The following is a 14,668-nucleotide window of genomic DNA, read 5'->3' as shown; positions in this document are numbered from 1 at the left end:
CATAAAAGTGTCCCTGCATTGAAGTATCCCTAGAACACTTAGTAGATGCTAATTCAAAAAATCTCTAATAGACACTCCTGATCCCAGACTGCATAAAGTCTCAAAGGTAAAGCCAAGTGAATCTGAACTTAAAATAAGAAGAAATATCCCATGAGCAAAAGTTAACAGATAACAATAAAGAATGGGATTAGATGTCTAAAATCCTCAGCTAATAGAACCACTAGATAGACACTATAAAATATGTATTTTCAAAGGGACTAGAGACAATTTTTAAAAATTGGAGACATGAGAAGAAGAAATTACTTGAAAGTATTGTAAAATAATTAAATAGAACATCTAGAAAAAACTTTAAAATTTACTCAACTGAAAAAAACCCACTAAGTACCCAAATAGCAATCTAGACAAAGCTGAAGAGAGAACACAGCAAAGTAGTAGATATGAGGAAATTATTTAAGAGCATAGCACACACACAGAAAAACGAGGTGGAAAATGAGAGATTTAGATTATGGAAAAGATCTAAAACACAACTAATGGTAGTTTCAGAAACATCCATTGAAAGAATGAAGAAGATATAATATTTGAGAAGAAAACTGGCTTCAAATTTTACAGAATTGATTAGGGTTTTTATTGATTTGGACACAGGAAGTCAAATGAGTTCTAATCATGATTAAGTAAAAATAGATACTTAGATAAAATGTTGAGAAACTATAGACTACCAAAGGCAAAAATAAAATCTTAAATAATCTAGACAGAGAAAGAGAGATTAATCATAATTGAATAAACAATAGAGCAGATTCTCAATTCTTATCAGCAACAATAGAAGATGGAAGATAATTAAATAAAGTCTTCAAAGTACAGAGATAAATAAAACATTCAATCTTGAATTCTGTAGCCAGTTAACTGTCACTCGAACAAAAGACAAATGAAAGATATTGTCAAACCAATACATTTAAGAACATATGCCATTTTTTACCAGGGAAAAATCTACTGAAAGATATGCTTTAGAAAATATGACATAGAACCAAAAAAGACAGGACAATGTGCAAAGAAATTGGTAAAATGTAGGTTAGTCTAAACAAGTATTTGTTGTGTAACACATTACTAATGAAAATTGTTAATCAGAGGATATAAAGATAAGGTTGGGAGGTGACATGAAAAGGTTGGCAATTTATTTCCACACCAAAACTCCCCCCAAAAATTGCAGAAATACCAAAAACAATCATTTCAGGACCCTGAAAACTCATCAAAGGCAGTTATCAAATTTAAGAAGCATTTATTCTTGAAAAAAGTGTTAGGGTTTTGGGTAGGATTGGTAAAAGTCTGAGCCCTTCTTGACTGGGGTTTCTCCCTGATATAGTTTGGCTTTGTGTCCCCATCCAAATCTCATCTTGAATTGTACGCCCATAATTCCTATGTGTTGTGGGAGGGACCTCGTGGGAGATAATTGAATCATGGGGGTGGTTCCCCCCCATACTGTTCTCGTGGTAGTGAATAAGTCTCACAAGATCTGATGGCTTTATCAGGGGTTTCCGCTTTTGCATCTTCCTCATTTTCTCTTGCCGCCACCATGTAAGAAGTGCCTTTCACCTCCTGCCATGATTCTGAGGTCTCCTCAGCCACCTGGAAATATAAGTCCAATTAAACCTCTTTTTCTTCCCAGTCTTGGGTATGTCTTTATTAGCAGAATGAAAACGGACTAATACACTCCCATCTCTCTTCTCACCCCCAAGCTCAGTTGGGAAAAACTGTAGTTTTACCAGTTTGAAGCTGGATGTAAAACCCAGCAGCTTTCCTGTTAGGGCTGGGGGCACGGGTGGATTTGGTATGGAGCAGAGGGAAGAAATCAATGGTTTTGCCAGTTAAATATAGCAGAGTGGTTTGGGAATGAACAGAGAGAATTGCAGATTTGCTAGTCTGAGGTTGCAGTTTCAACTGGGGAAGTGGAAGACAAGACAAAAATTTAAATGAGAGATCCTGAGGGTCAATAGGTGCAGCAAACCACCATGGCACATGTATACCTGTGTAACAAACCTGAATGTTCTGCACATGTATCTTGGAACTCAAAGTAAAAGAAAGAAAGAAGAAAGAAAGAAAGAAAGAAAGAAAGAAAGAAAGAAAGAAAGAGAGAGAAACAAAGAAAGAAAGAAAGAGGAAGAAAGAAAGAGAGAGAAAGAGAGAAAGAAAGAAAAAGAAAGAAAGAAAGAAAGAAAGAAAGAAAGAAAGAAAGAAAGAAAGAAAGAAAGAAAGAAAAGAAAGACCCACATGCTAGGCTAGAGTTTTCCAGTTCCAAGTTCCAATTCTCTCACTGAGAAGAGTGGCTCACTGTGCCTAAACTGTTTATACAAACAATGTGGTTTACTCTGAACAGCTGCTTTTCCTCTGAGAGTCTGGAATTCTGGTACATGTGAAGGAGAGTAACCTCCGTAAAATCCTGAGAACTGAGTCTCTAATGAGACTCTGGTCCTGGTAGATGACATTGCACATGTGCTGTCAAAATTTCATGCTGGGAAAGAGAAACACATCCTTGTAACTCCACAGGAGATGATTCCAGGAAGCTCGTGCCTGGTATCCTCCAGACTTTACCACATACAACTTTTTCCTTTGCTAATTTTGCTTTGTATCCATTCACTATAAAAAATTAAAAATCTGAGTATTACTAAAAAAAAAAGAGAGAGAGAGAAATCCTGGAAAGGAGAGAATCATAAAAAGTTTGAGAAAAGTTCTCCACACATATTGCCGATTGGAAAAGTATGGAAGTGCAGGAAAGACTCAAGATAGTATGACAAAAAGTAAAAATGAAGTAAGACTTGAGTATTAATTGCAACTTTGAATGCATTCACCCACCCACCCACAGATTATTTGGCAGAGAGTGGAAGCCTTACTAGCTTTAATACAATGTCTCTCAAAAATCAAGCTATGCAACAGACACAAAGGAAATCCCTAGAAAGACAGGCTAAAACAACAATAACAACAACAACACAATATAAAAGACATCAATGCTGAAAACCACTGGGCAGAAGGATTACACAGCACAAGTATAGGCCAGTTACCAAAACATAACAACAACAAAGACAATAACAAATAAAAACCAAATCCAGATTTGCTATAATGTGTAATTAAAGTGTTTAGTTTTCAATTAAAAATTATCAGACATGTAAGGAAACAGGAAAATATGGCTCATACTCTGGAAAAAAAGCAGTGAATAGAAACTGTCTCAATTCAGATATTGGATTTAGAAAGAAAGTTTTCAAAGTATATATTATAAATATGTTCAAATTTAAAATATGATAATGTGCTGTCTAATAGAGAATATGAATAAGGAGACAGAATATGTTTAAAAATAGAATCTAGAATTGAAAAGTACAACAGTTAAAGTGAAAAAATCACTAGCGAGGTTCAATAGCATATTTGACCTTGTGAAAGAAAGTATCAGTGAACTTGAAGATAGAACAATAGAGGTTAATCAATCTGAAGAACCAAAAGAAAAAAGAATGAAGGATAATAAACAGATCCTCAGAAACTTATGGGATACCATCAAGAGCACTACCATATGCATAATGGGAATTCCAGGAGAAGAGAGAGATAAGAGGACAGAAAAATATTTGAAAACATAATGTCTGAAAACTTCAAAAATGCTATGAAAAACATTAATCTTCAGATATAAGAAGTCCAACAAATCTCAAGTAGGATAAACACAAAGAGATTCACACCTAGAGCCATCCTTGTCAAATTGGTGAAAACCAAGGATAATAAGAAAATCATGAAAGTAGCAAGGGATGACTTATCACATACAGGGGAACAATAATATTATCAATACTGGCATTTTTATCTGAAAAAAATGGAGGCCTTATGAAGCGACATTTCAAAAGTGGAGGGAAAAATAACTGTCAATTAAAAATTCTGTATCCATTTAAATGATCCTTCAAAAATGGAGCTGAAATAAAGACATTTCCAGATAAATAAAAATAAACTTATCCTTGCTAAAGAAACACTAAAGAAAATGCTTTTAAGATAAAAGGATATGACACCAGATAGCAACTTGAACCTATAAGGAATAAATGGCACGGGAAATGGTAAATAAATTTGTAAGTATAAAAGATTGTATGTGTGTGTGTGTGTGTGTGTGTGTGTGTGTATTCTGATTTCATCTCTTTTTTAAAAAAATCATCTGATTATTATAGGCAATAACTATAACAATACTGCTGAGTTCATAGCATATAAGAGATACATTGATCAAAGTTGCTATATAACACTGGAATTAAGTAAAAATTATTAAACCAAAGTAGATTGTAAAAAGTGCAGATGATTGAATATTATAATCCCCAAAGGTACTTGGGAGGCTGAGATAGAAGTATTGCTTGAGGCTAGGAGTTTGAGACTAGCCCGAGCAACACAATGAAACTCTGTTGATATAGTTTGGATATGTGTCCCTGCCCAAATGTCATGTTGAATTGTAATCCCCAAAGTTGGAGATAGGTCCTGCTGGGAGGTGAATGGATCATGGGGGCAGATTTCTCATGAATCGTTAGTACCGGCTAATTTGGTATTTTTAGTAGAGACAGGGTTTCTCCATGTTGGTCAGGCTGGTCTTGAACTCCTGACCTCAGGTGATCCACCCGCCTCAACCTCCCAAAGTGCTGGGATTACAGGCAGGAGCCATCGTGACTGGCCTAAGCTTTACTTTCTAAAAATTATATTAAATTTTATATTTCTCTATTATCGAATCATAAATTATATCAAATATGCTGTTTTGAATTTTATTTTTCCCTTTAAACATAAAGACACACATTCAGTTCATTGTGCTAGATAAATTACCAGTGTGATCACAAATTAAGAAATGCAATTCAAAGAGTTTTGCATACAAGGAGTCCTGAAAGTGTTAATAATTTTTGATGCAAAGATAATTTTATGAAAGTAATAGAAGACTAAAAAAAGGTACAAAACAATTATTATTTAAGTATCTTCCTTTTTCTGAATCACCCATGATTACTTTTTCCACTAAGCAAAAACTGACTACATACTTCAGACCTGTCTCAAATCTCCCCAGCCTCTTTTCCTAAACCTCCCCAGCCTCTCAGGACAGACAGGATGCTCCTGTACTTTGTGCATTCTGCTGTTTTTAGCAAGAGGCCTATTTTGTCGGTGTTGTCTGAATAGTATTTGCCAACTCTCAGACTTTCAGTCACTTATTTGTTTATTTATTTATTTATTTGTCTCCTTTTCTTGTATTTCCCTTTTCCTTTTCTTTCCTTTCTTTTTCCCTTTCCTCCTCCCTTCCTTTGCTTATTTTTTTACCTTTAATTCCCATTCACTATTTCCATGACTGTCAAATAGTAGGTTGATCCTTTAAAATATTCCTTTTTTAAAATTTATCATACTTTAAGTTCTGGGATACATGTGCAGAACGTGCAGGTTTGTTACATAGGTATACACGTGCCATGTGGTTTGCTGCACCCATCTACAATATATCTTAAAATGAATAAAAGTGGAAACACACAGGAGACAGGATGTATGGGGTGAGTGGGTTGCCAAGTGGATGGTGGCAGGGTGCTCCAGGGTGGCCAGTGGGGCTAAGTGTTGTGTATTCCAAGCATGGCGGGGTTCCTGCCTTCCTGTGTGGCAGACTGTGGCATCAGGTAAGAGCCACTCAGTGCCCACCCTGGCTCCTTGCTCTGAGCCCCTGACATCCAGCCCACACCTGGAGATTGAGTTGTACCCACTGCTCTGGGTCTCAGCCCTGTGATCACCTCAGTAGATATTCTGAGCTTGGCTATGCAGGCAACACTGAGCCATAGTTTACTATTCTTTCATGCATTTCTATCAGAGAGTCAGCAAAGGTAGTTGACAAAGCCCAAGGGAGAATGTTGAGGGGAGTTGATGACCTTGACTTTTTCATACAGGATGAAGCCATTGATAAATCTATGTATGCTACAAAGTGGTCAATATGACATGGAATCACTGAAGACTGGGATATTGTGGAAAGGTTCATGGAGCAAGTGGTTTTTAAATATCTTTGAGCAGAATCTGAGGATCATTATTTTTTAATGACAGAACTTCCACTGAATACACTAGAAAATACAGAGCATTTTTGCAGAAATTATGTTTGAACTATTTAATGTACCAGGATTCTACATTGCAGTTCAGGAGGTACTAGCCTTGGAAGTATCTTGGACATCTCAACAAGTGGGTGAATATATGTTAATGAGTACAGTCATTGACAAAGGAGATGGAGTCACCCTCGTTCTCCCAGTTGTAGAAGGTTATGTAATTGAGAGATGCATCAATCACATCCTGATTGTAGGTGATACTGTGTATTTCATTCAACGACTACTAAGGGAGAGGGAGGTAGGAATCCCTCTTGAGCAGTCACTGGAGACCACAAAAGCCATTAAGGAGAAATACTGTTACATTTGCCCTGATATAGTCAAGGAATTTGCTAAGTATGATGTGGATCCCTGGAAGTGGATCAAACAGTACACAGGTATCAATGTGATCAACCAGGAGAAGTTCATAATAGACGTTGGTTACAAAAGGCTCCTGCAACCTGAAATATTTTTTTACCCAGAGTTTGCCAACCCGGACTTTATGGAATCCATCTTGAATATTGTTGATGAATACAAAACTGTCCCATTGATGTGCATTGTCCACTGTATAAGAATGTTGTTCTTTCAAGGGGTTTGGCCATATTCAGGGATATGAATCTCAACTACAGAGAGATTTGAAGAGTGGTACATGCCAGATTAAAACTCAGTAAGGAGCTCAGTGGCAGGATAATCAAACCTAAGCTTACAGAGGTTCGGGTGGTAATCCGTCACATGCAGCACTATGCCTTATGGTTTGGAAGCTTAATGCTAGCCTCAACTCTGGAGTTATTTCAGGTCTGTCACACCAAGAAGGACTATAAATATGGCCCCAGCATCTGCCACCAGAGCCTTCTCTTTGGAGTAATGTCTTAGTGTCTGCCTTGAAAGCATCATTTAATAGTGTCATGTTGGGGAACAAGTGTCCTTCAGAACCCAGAGAAGACTACCATTTCTAAATGACATTTGGTGTTGATGTCTGAGCAGCATGCTTGCATCACCTAGTGCATGAGGCACAGGGCAGAGTCATTTCAGTAAAAGCCATTTCTTTATGTGTTGACTGTTGTACGCCCACTCCTTCTTCTCTCACTCCCTTTCTTCATGCTTCCCCAGTTTCCCTCCTCCTTTTCACTTGAACTTTTTTGTTGACAAATACCATTCTGAAGGAATTCAAATGTGACTCTGAAAATTGTTAAGAGGAAAAAAAATTTCAAAAATGGCCCAAAATAGTTCTCCCCCAGGAAAGAATGCAGTGGTATAAATCCTTTTCCCCCAGCCTATTTTAATAAATAAAATGTTATAAACTTAAAATACAAAAAACCAAAAACATAGCAATATTTACAGGATGCAATTAAAGCAGAGTATAGAGGAAAATGTATAGCTTTAAAAACAGAAAGAAAAAATAATCTAAAATTGATAATTAAAACTTCCATCTTAAGACTCTAGAAAAAGATGAGTAAACCAAGCCGAAAGTAAGTAGGATGTATGAAATAAAAATGTCACAGTGGAAAATGAGAAATACAGAACAGGATAACATTAAAAACAACCAAAGAAACCCAAAATTGCTTATTTCAGAAAGTCAAGAAGATAAATAATATTTAGTTAAATTGACCAAGAAAAAAGAAAGACACTAATCCCCAAATCAAGAATCAAAGAGAAATATCACCACAGACCCTACCCTTAAAAGGATGTTAAGAAAATAGCATAATAACTTTAAGGCAAAAAATTTGACAACTTAGATAAAATAGAACAATTCCTAGAAAGACACAAATTACCAAAACTGACTCAAGGAAAAAGAAAAAAAAAAACAAATACCAATATCAAGTAAAGAAATTGCATCAGTAATTTCAAATCTTCCTATAGAGAAAAAATATACTTCACTGGTGAATTCTATCAAACTACTAAGGGAGGAAATAATACCGATGTTACAAAAACTTTATTCAGCAAATAGAGGATGAAGGAAACTTCCCAACTAACTTTATTTCATTTGATATCAATATTACCCTGATATCAAAACAAGACAAAGACATTACAAGCAAACACAGCTATATACCAATATCCCTTGTGAACCTAGACATAAAAATTCTTAACCAAATATTAGCAAATGTAATTGAGCAACATATGAAAAGGATTTTATACCATAATCAAATGAAGTTTATCTCAGGAATGTGAGGTTGACTTAACATCCGAAAATCAATGTAATAAACTATATTAACAATAAAGGACAAAACCATATGATCACCTCAATAGATGCAGAAAAGCATTTGACAGAATTCAACAATCATACATTAAAAAAAATCTCATCAACTTATGAATAGAAGGGAACTTCTTCAAATGATCAAGGCATCTACCAGAAGCCTATAGCCAACATACTTAATGGTAAGAATGTGCTTCCCTCTAGATTAGGAAACATGCAAAGATATCTGTGTTTACCACTTCTATTTAACAATGCACCACAGGTCTTAGTTTGTGCAATAGTCAAGGAAAAAAGGTATGGAAAATAGACAACTCTTTTTATTGTTAGCCTTGTATGCAGAAAATCCTAAGGAACACACCCACACACACACCCACATACCACACCCCCTCCCAGACTTACTAGAACTAAGAGGGGGGCTTAGTAAGTTTGTAGAGTATATGATCAATATACAAAAATTGGTTATATATATAGTAGCAACAAACAATACAAAGATGAAATAAAGAAAACAATTCCAATCACAATAGCATCAAAAATAAATGTCTTAGTTTGTTTTATGTTGTTATAATAGAATACCTGAGACTGTACGAAGAGGTTTATTTAGCTCATGTTTCTCCAGACTGGGAAGTTCAAGAAGCATGGCACCAGTATCTGCTTAGCTTCTGGTGAGGGCTTTAGCAGTGCATCACAACATGGCAGAAGACCAAAGAGGAAGTGGGAATGTGCCAAGAAGCCAAACACAAGGTACAACCTTGTACAATGGGTTGCTTTATAACAATCCATTCTCAGGGCAACTAATCTGTTTCCACAGGAACCAATCCAGTTTCATGAGAGCAAGAACTCACTCACTATATGAGGACTGCACCAAGCTGCTCAAAATGGCAGAGCCCACATGACCCAAGCATCTCCCATTAGGCCCTACCTCTTAAAGGTTCCAACATGATTTTTGACAGACACACGGAAACCATGCATTTCACCCTTGGAACCCCAAACTCATGTCCCTCTTACACTACAAAATGTAATTATTCAATCTCAATGGTCCCCAAAGTATTAATTTATTCCAGTAACAATTCAAAGGTCAAAGCCCAAAGTCTCATATAAGACTCAAGGCAAGTTCCTTCTAGCTATGAGCCTGTAAAATAAAAATAAAAATAAAAATAAAAAACCAAGTTATTTACTTCCAAGATACAATGGTGGAATAGTCATATGGCAGACAGTCCCATTCCAAAAGGGAGAAATAAGCCAAAAGAAGAAAGAGGTGACAGGCCTCGAGCAAGTTCAAAACTCAGCAGGGCATACACTAAATCTTAAAGCTCCAGAATAATTCTCCACTCTATGTGCTACCTCCTGGGCACAGTGGGGAGTTTTTATCCCTAAAGCCTTGGGCAGCCCCACCTCCATTGCTTTGTTGGGCATGGCCACATGGCTACTCTCACTGGTTGGAGTTGGATACCTGTGGCCTTTCCAGGCTGAGGTTGCATAGTGGCAATGGCTCTACAGTTCTGGAGTCCCAGTGGTGGTCCACTTCGTGGATTCACTAGGCATTGCCCTGGTACAGACTCTTTGTGGCAGCTCCAACCCTACATTTCTCCTCAGCTTTGCCCTAGGGGAGGTACACTGCAGTGGCTCTGGCCCTGCAACAAGTCTCCACCTGAGCTCCCAGTCTTTTCAGTACATTCCTTAAAATCTAGGTGGCAGCCACCATGCCTCCACTTCTCTTGTATTCTGCACATCTGCAAAACTAGTACCACAAGGTTGTAAAAGCCATCAAGGCTTACCACTTGCACCCTCCAGTGTGCTGTCATGAGCTGTATCTGAGGCTGCTTGATCCATGACTGCGTGTCACCAAGGTTTATGGTTTGTATCTTGTGGAATGGCAGCCTGAGCCACACCTGAGTATGATTGTGCCATGGGTTGGATGGCTGCTGAGGGCTGTGCCAGAATTTGGGGAGCAGGATCTCAAAACAGCACAGGGCAGTGATGCATGGGTTCTGTCTCTTAAAACCATTCTGTCCTCCTAGACCTCTGGAGAGGCAACCTCAAAAATTTCTGAAATGTCTTCAGGGCCTTTAAAAAAATTGTCTCAATAATTGTCAACTGGCTTTCTTCTCTCAGTGCTAATCTCTTTACTATTGGTTGTTCTGCTGCACCCTTGGATTCTTCACCTGAAAATGCTCTTTCATTCTCTTCCACATGGCCAGGCTATTAATTTTCAAATTTTTGTGTTTGCTTCTGTTGTCATTTTGCATTTCACTGAATGTAGTAAGGAGTAACTACATAGCTGCTCTATATTTTGCTTAGAAATTTCTTCTGCCAGTTACCCTAGTTCATCACTCTTAAGTTTGGCCTTCCACAAAACCTTAGGGCACAAAGCCTTAGAAACAACACAGCCAAATTTTTGCTATGGTCTAACAAGGATGACTTGGTCTCCAGTTCCTAATACCTTGTTCCTCATTTCTATCTGAGATCTCATTAGAATGGCCTTTGCTGTCCATATTTTTATCAGCATTGTGGTAATGACTACGTAACCAATCTCTGAGAAATTCTAAACTTTCTCTCATCTTTTTGTTGTCTTTTGAGCCCTCACTGAAATTATCCTTAATGCTCTGTTTATGGCAATACAGTCTTTTTCTAGTCTGCTCCTTCAAACTTTTCCAACTTCTGCCCATTACCCAGTTCCAATGATGCTTCTGCATTTTTGAGAATCTAAATAGCAACATCCCACTTTCACTACCAATTTTCTGTCTTAGTCTGTTTTGTGTTGCTATAACAGAATACCAGAGACTGAGTAATTTATAAAGAGGTATATTTGGCTTGCAGTTCTGCAGGCTGGAAAGAATGACACTGGCATCTGCTTGGGTTCTGGTGAAAGCTTTAGTGTTGTGTCACAACATGTTAGAATAAGGTCAAAGGGGAGTAGGCAAGTACCAGGAGGCCAAGCATGAAGCGTGACCTCACCATATAGCAACTCATTCTCATGGTAACTAATCCATTCCTGACAGAACTAATCTCACAAGAGTGAGAACTCACTCACCAGTGTAAGAATAGTACCAAGCTGCCCACAAAGGAAGCGCTCCCAAGACCCAAACACTTCCCAATAGGCCCCACCTCTTAAGCGTTCCAACATGAGTTTTGGTAGAGACACTCAAACTATAGCAATAATAATTAGGAATGAATTTAACAAAATAAGTGTGAAACCTTTGCACTGAAAACTAAAAAACATCACTCAGATAAATGCCTAAATAAATGGAGAGATATATCATGTTAATGGATTAGATGACTCAATATTGTTAGATGTCAATTGATCTACAAATTAACTGAAATTCCTGCCAAAAGTCTAGAAAGATTATTGGAAAAATTGACACGCTGATTTTAAAATTATATAGAAATACAAAAATACCTAGAATAGCCAAAACAATCTTGCTAAGTAAGAATGAAGTTAGAGTACTTAATACTGCCTTATTTTAAAATTCAGTGTAAAGCAACAGTAGTTGAGACAGTGTAGAATCCACATTAAGAGAGATAGATAGATCAATGGAACTAAGTGGAGTTCAGAATCCAACCCACATAAATAGTCAATTAATTTTCATCAAAGATGCTAAGACAATTCAATAGGAAAAAGATGTTCTTTCAACAAATGATTCTATAAGAACTGTTTATTCATTTACAAAAACTAAACCTAGATCCTTAGGTCATATACGAAAATTAACTAAAATGGATCATAGACCTAATTGTATGAGCTAAAACTGTAAAACTTCTAGGAAAAAAAAAAAAAGGAGAAAATATTTATGACCTCGGACTAAGAAAAGGTTTCTTAGATATAATATCAAAAACATGTTCCATAAAAGAAAAACAGATAAATTGGACTTCACCAAAATGATGAAATCTTTGCTTTTCAAATATTTCTTAAATAAATGAAAAAAGAGGATCGTTCCAAGATGGCCGAATAGGAACAGCTCCTGTCTGCAGCTCTCAGCATAATTGACATAGAAGACAGGTGATTTCTGTATTTCCAACTGAGGTACCTGGTTCATCTCATTGAGACGGGTCGGACAGTGGGTGCAGCCCACAGAGGGTGAGCCGAAGCAGGGCAGGGTGTTGCCTCATCTGGGAAGCAGCACAAGTGGTCAGGGGATTTCCCTTCCTAGCCAAGGGAAGCCGTGACAGACGGTACCTGGAAAATCTGGACACTCTCACCCTAATACTGTGCTTTTCCAGTGGTCTTAGCAAACGGCACACAGGAGATTATATCCCATGCATGGCTCGGTGGGTCCCATGCCCACACAGCCTTGTTTACTGCTAGTGCAGCAGTCCGAGATCGAACTGCAAGGTGGCAGCCTGGGCTGGGGGAGGGACGTCCACCATTGCTGAGGCTTGAGTAGGTAAACAAAGCAGCTGGGAAGCCTGAACTGGGTGGAGCTCACTGCAGCTCAATGAGGCCTGGCAGCCTCTGTAGACTCCACCTCTAGGGGCAGGGTATAGCTGAGTAAAAGGCAGCAGAAACTTCTGCAGACTTAAACATCCCTGCCTGACAGCTCTGAAGAGAACAGTGGTTCTCCAGCATGGAGTTTGAACTCTGAGAATGGACAGAGCTGCCAGTAGGGACTTACTGACACCTCATACAGCCAGGTGTCCCTCTGAGATGAAGCTTCCAGAAGAAGGATCAGGCAGCAATATTTGCTGTTCTGCAGCCTCCACTGGTGACACTCAGGAAAACAGGGTCTGGAGTGGACCTCCAGCAAACTCCAACAGACCTGCAGCTGAGGGTCCTGATTGTTAGAAGGAAAACTAGCAAACAGAAAGGAACAGCATCAACAAAAAGGACATCCACACCAAAACCACATCTGTAGGTCACCATCATTAAAGACCAAAGGTAGATCAAACCACAAAGATGGGGGGAAACCAGAGCAGATGAGCTGAAAATTAAAAAAAACAGAGCGTCGCTTCTCCTCCAAAGGATTGCAGCTCCTTGCCAGCAATGGAACAAAGCTGGATGGAGAATGACTTTGATGAGTTGACAGAAGTATGCTTTAGAAGGTCAGTAATAACAAACTTCTCTGAGCTAAAGGAGGATGTTTGAACCCATTGCAAGGAAGCTAAAAACCTTGAACAAAGATTAGATGAATGGCTAACTAGAATAAACAGCATAGAGAAGACCTTAAATGACCTGATGGAGCTGAAAACCATGGCACAATAACTAAATGATGCATGCAAAAGCTTCTGTAGCCGATTCAATCAAGTGGAAGAAAGGGTATCAGTGATGGAAGATCAAATGAATGAAATGAAGTGAGAAGCGAAGTTTAGAGAAAAAGAGTAAAAAGAAATGAACAAAGCCTCCAAGAAATATGGGACTATGTGAAAAGACCAAATCTAAGTTTGATTGGTGTACTTGAAAGTGATGGGGAGAATGTTTTAGACATGAAATCCTTGCCCATGCCTATATCCTGAATGGTACTGCCTCGGTTTTCTTCTAGGGTTTTTATGGTTTTAGGTCTAACATGTAAGTCTTTAATCCATCTTGAATTAATTTTTGTATAAAGTGTAAGGAAGGGATCCAGTTTCAGCTTTCTACATGTGGCTAGCCAGTTTTCCCAGCACCATTTATTAAATAGGGAATCATTTCCCCATTGCTTGTTTTTGTCAGGTTTGTCAAAGATCAGATAGTTGTAAATATGCGGCATTATTTCTGAGGGCTCTGTTCTGTTCCATTGATCTATATCTCTGTTTTGGTACCAGTACCATGCTGTTTTGGTTACTGTAGCCTTGTAGTATAGTTTGGAGTCAGGTAGTGTGATGCCTCCAGCTTTGTTCTTTTGGCTTAGGATTGACTTGGCGATGTGGGCTCTTTTTTGGTTCCATATGAACTTTAAAGTAGTTTTTTTCCAATATTGATTCTTCCAACCCATGAGCATGGAATGTTCTTCCATTTGTTTGTATCTTCTTTTATTTCATTGAGCAGTGGTTTGTAGTTCTCCTTGAAGAGGTCCTTCATGTCCCTTGTAAGTTGGATTCCTAGGTATTGTATTCTCTTTGAAGCAATTGTTAATGGGGGTTCACCCATGATTTGCCTCTCTGTTGGTCTGTTATTGGTGTACAAGAATGCTTGTGATTTTTGTACATTGATTTTGTATCCTGAGACTTTGCTGAAGTTGCTTATCAGTTTAAGAAAATTTTGGGCTGAGACACTGGGGTTTTCTAGATATACAATCATGTCATCTGCAAACAGGGACAATTTGACTTCCTATTTTCCTAATCGAATACCCTTTATTTCCTTCTCCTGCCTAATTGCCCTGGCCAGAACTTTCAACACTATGTTGAATAGGAGTGGTAAGAGAGGGCATCCTTGTCTTGTGCCAGTTTTCAAAGGGAATGCTTCCAGTTTTTGCCCATTTAG

General features: G+C 38.0%; 1 long non-coding RNA gene and 1 pseudogene across 1 annotated transcript in view; one reads left to right on the top strand and one right to left on the bottom strand.

The window, feature by feature from the left end:
- Window positions 1-1,376: 1,376 nt before the first annotated feature.
- The window catches only part of LOC112207776 (uncharacterized), a 30,591-nt gene continuing 17,299 nt past the window's right edge, over window positions 1,377-14,668 (bottom strand). The window contains exon 4 of the long non-coding RNA XR_008540034.2: window positions 1,377-1,620. This is a non-coding gene — a long non-coding RNA (uncharacterized LOC112207776). The remainder of the gene's footprint in view (window positions 1,621-14,668) is intronic.
- On the top strand, window positions 5,593-6,956 carry LOC129137458 (actin-related protein 3B-like; annotated as a pseudogene).

The sequence above is a fragment of the Pan troglodytes genome, chromosome 18 (genome assembly GCF_028858775.2).
Source record: "Pan troglodytes isolate AG18354 chromosome 18, NHGRI_mPanTro3-v2.0_pri, whole genome shotgun sequence".
Classification (NCBI taxonomy): domain Eukaryota; kingdom Metazoa; phylum Chordata; class Mammalia; order Primates; family Hominidae; genus Pan; species Pan troglodytes.
This window is presented reverse-complemented; position numbering and strand designations above follow the sequence as displayed.